The 4,463-nt window shown below is 33.1% G+C and overlaps 1 long non-coding RNA gene across 1 annotated transcript in view; it reads left to right on the top strand.

Moving 5' to 3' along the window:
* LOC111083230 overlaps nucleotides 1–4,463 on the top strand; it is a 15,751-nt gene that overhangs the window by 6,883 nt on the left and 4,405 nt on the right. The window contains exon 2 of the long non-coding RNA XR_002608891.1: nucleotides 1,608–1,733. This is a non-coding gene — a long non-coding RNA (uncharacterized LOC111083230). The remainder of the gene's footprint in view (nucleotides 1–1,607; nucleotides 1,734–4,463) is intronic.

Genomic DNA, 4,463 nt, shown 5'->3' on the forward strand with positions numbered 1-4,463 from the left:
TGTTAGTTACTGTCGAGTGTCACTTTTTTAATTGTCTGTGGTTTGTTGGTGTGTATTGACAAGATGTCATGATATCTAATCAAAAACTACTTACGGTGTAAAAAAAAAAAAAAAAAAAATGTGCTGCCAAAAGAGAGTTGATATTTTGTTTTACATGCATATCTTATTTTACCTGCCATCATGCCCCAAGTTGAACAAAAAACGTGGCCTGGCTAACTAATGAATGAATATTTGCCGTAAAATTATTATTATTGTTATAAGTATAGCTACCAGTTTGGCCGCCAATTTTGATTTCATTCCTCTAAATCACACACTCGATCCTTTTTTTGGCTGCACCTTCTTTTCACACTTCAGATGTTTTTGATTGGATCATATTAAACATGAAAGCTGGTCTCGGTTTAAAAATAATAAACTACCGGACAGATGTTTTGGAAATCAGGTTAGTTTAAGCCTAGATGACGTTATAGGAATGTAAATGATTATGTGGGTATATAAGTCCCAACGATGCCTTTACCGTTATTCTTGAAGATGGTGTCATAAGACATCGAAACACATGTAGATTCTTTTTAAGGGCAAGTCCCTGTTTTGAATAACTATTTCTTGTGTAATTACTTTAACGTTGTGTTGTTTTAATTGTAAGTATGTGATAATGTTGTATGTACAGTTGAGCCATATCCCTCGTGTTTTTAATCATGCTTTAGGTACTCTAGGATTACAGATTAAAATAAACAAAATGGTATAGAGTAGAAGTGCGGTAATTTGTATGACATTAAGGCGTTTGTCAGATTTTACCATTCTACGAGTACCACCTTACAGGAATTTCTTGAGACTTGCTAATGATGACACTATAGAGCAGTATTCATTACACAGTAAGAAAGGTTGTGTGAGGTTCGACTAATAATGGTCATAAATCCAAACCCCATAAAGCCTTTTCTCTAGATTTCCTCAAATTCCTTGATGAAAATGAACGTACTGATACAGAGAAACTGTCGGGGTTTAAGAATTAATATCAGTATCTTGATCATTTCTTACCATCTCTTCAGGGGAGATATTTCTGAAATTTGCTTTTAGTATCATCATGCTACAGTTATCATTGATCACAAAGATGGAATTATGAAGGAGTCTTATTTCCGATTGGCCAACATATTCTCTTCATTTACATCTCTCTTGGTGACCACTTCCATCTGTCTCTTCACTGGTTGTAACCTCACACTATGCTCTGTCTACAGCAAAATAATAAATTCATCAAGTTGGCCTTAGTGATCTTTTAAAGTAGTTGTCAACTCCCTTCTTCATCCTGAAAGACTTAAATTTTTGTATTTGTATTGTTTAAATTCACTTTAAAGTTTCATATTTGTAATTAGTTGTTTTATGCACACACAAACTTCACATCTTATAGGCTTCTGTTTGACAAAAGGTCTAAGTGGCTTGTCTATAAATCCTCTAAAAACATTAAAAATGTTTTTGATTTTTGCCTTAAACAAAATTCACTGTTAATTAACAATAAACAACAGAGACAATATAATTACTTTAATTTTACAAATAGTACTGTTTTACAATACAATACATAAAATGTTCATCTTGGTTTTATTTTACATTAATTTCAGGTATTTCTACGACTCTGAAATTTTGGATCGGGTCCCTAATTTTTTCTGCTACTGGGAGCTGTGCAAGGAGGTATTATATTTATTGGACTACTTCTGTACCAGGAACCTCCATCAGAGACACCCGAGGTAAGAAAGCTCTACTCAAATACTGCTTGTATAATGTTAATGAATAATTAATGTCTGAACAGCAAGACATTCTCAAAACATATCATAGTCTGCAGTAAGGCTCAGGTCATTGAGTATTGCAAACATTTCATTTTCCTTGGGAAGCTCCCCTCTCACGAGTAAACTGGATCATGGAAGACATTCTCAAAACATGTCATAGTCTGCAGTAAGGCTCAAGTCATTGAGTACTGCAAACATTTCATTTTCCTTGGGAAGCTCCCCTCTCACGAGTAAACTGGATCATGAAAAGCTTGCATGCCACCAAGTGAAAAGTTGATACTGCCTAATTAAGTTCTAGCACAAAAATTCAGGTAAATTATAGATGGTTCAGAAGTGAACCACCATGACCCAAACAGTTGAGGTGGGCTAGTCACCAGTAACTCTATACAATTATCGACCCATCCTGTCGTGACAGAAGTTGTTGAGGAAATGCTTTCGTGAAATACTGATGAAATATTTATAAATGTAGTTTAACTGGAAAGAAAATTACACACATGGAGACTTTACTGACAAAGTATACTAAGGTCTTTGTAGGGCCATCCTGTATGCTGAGTCATGGATGGAAAGTTCTGTTCAGGCACTACACACACATACATGCAAGAAAAAGAAATCCACATCCAGGAGAATTTCTCAAGAAATCAGCATTTTAAAGCCCATTGCTGGAACACATACACACAAAAAAAAACAACATTACTTAACTTGAGTACAGATATATTAGTAAGTCATTAAGGCGGTTAAACATCAAAAAAAGAGTAGATTTCAGCCCATAATTAGAATCCATTAAGAAAATTATATTTAGTGAATATTTCTGATAAGCATGCAGCATTATCAGTGAATGATAGAACTGTTAAAAGCATGTTTGACTTGGACAATTAGCAGACATTCTCAAAACATATCATAGTCTGCAGTAAGGCTCAAGTCATTGAGCAGTGCCTGTCTTTTTTAAAACTCTGTAGTCAAGATTTCTTGCTCTCTAACTACCTGTCATATCTTTAGTTATCTCAAATAGGCAAGGGGCAAGCTTAAGACTTTGGGTGAATATATTAGTTATCTAACGTTTCTACTTGCAATATTTTCATTTATGTTGATGTCTGGCAGTACATACTGAATGTTTTGTTGTTCCTCTAATAACCAATATATCATTCTGCTGCATATTATACCTATTTTAATAATGTATAACAGAAGCAAAAACCATTGACAGAACAATATAAATAATCACCAATATATTAAGTTTAAAACTACTTTTGTTCAAATATAATCCAAATTATAGATATTAGAGGATAAATTAAGAATATTTAATGATATTAATGCAAAACCTCGTGTCATCACACACACTGTACAATGACGTGTATGTTATAGTTATTGAAAACAAAAATTGCAGCAATAAATTTCGAAAAAGACTACAACAATAAGCACACGAATTTCATTAGAAGTCATTTAAATATTAACCTCCCAGTGGCTAAATGGTAAGAATAAAAACTTAAAACACAAAAAACCCAGTGATGGGTAGAGAATAAATAGTCCATAGTGTAGCTTTGTGCTTAACATCAAACAATCCTTTGCCAGAAGTCACATCGAAACTAAGCAAACAATTAATTTATTCAAACACACTTATTTCAGGCTAATTTATTAGAAAATTGTAGTCTCTATTTCCTGGATGAAGGTGTGTAATCCTTTCATTTTGTTGAGTAAACTTGTAGACTCTAATATCCTATGTACGAGGATGTATAATACTCTCACGATGTCGATTAAAGTTATAGACTCTAATATCCTATGGACGAAGATGTCTGATACTCTCACGATGTTGATTAAAGTTGTAGACTCTAATCTCCTATGGACGAAGATGTCTGATACTCTTATGATGTTGATTAAAGTTGTAGACTCTAATCTCCTATGTACGAGGATGTCTGATACTCTTATGATGTTGATTAAATTGTAGACTCTAATATCCTATGTACGAGGATGTCTGATACTCTCACGATGTTGATTAAAGTTGTAGACTCTAATCTCCTATGGACGAAGATGTCTGATACTCTTATGATGTTCATTAAAGTTGTAGACTCTAATATCATATGTACGAGGATGTCTGATACTCTTATGATGTTGATTAAATTGTAGACTCTAATATCCTATGTACGAGGATGTCTGATACTCTCACGATGTTGATTAAAGTTGTAGACTCTAATATCCTATGGACGAAGATGGCTAATTTTTACATATTGTTGAATAACCAGGTAGTTTTTTCGGCGTGAATAAAGACAAGATCATTTCATACTTCAAGAAAACCATCTACATTTTGCTAAAAGCAGAAGATAACCATTTTCTTACGTTAAAAACACATGTCGCCGATAACCAATACGTATTCACAGAAGACAAAACTGTCAATATTGAATTGAAATAATGTATAAAAATTGTATGCATATCTAATCACCAATACATTAGGTTTAAAACTATTTCTAGTTCAAAATTAATTAGCAGTAAAGAAGCATTAAAAATTTAATGTCAAATTTCATGTGACCACATACAAAATAGAGAATGTGGTATTCCATGACTTTTGAAATTAAAAACTGTGTACAGAAAGATTAGGTTACAAGAAAACTTTGTGGCATGCAAGACTGCAAGAAATAATGGTTCTTATAATATTGAAGTTTATTACCGCCCAATATATCTACAGCATTAAGTTAAGCACAA

The sequence above is a fragment of the Limulus polyphemus genome, unplaced genomic scaffold (genome assembly GCF_000517525.1).
Source record: "Limulus polyphemus unplaced genomic scaffold, Limulus_polyphemus-2.1.2 Scaffold8670, whole genome shotgun sequence".
In the NCBI taxonomy this organism is placed as follows: Eukaryota; Metazoa; Arthropoda; class Merostomata; order Xiphosura; family Limulidae; genus Limulus; species Limulus polyphemus.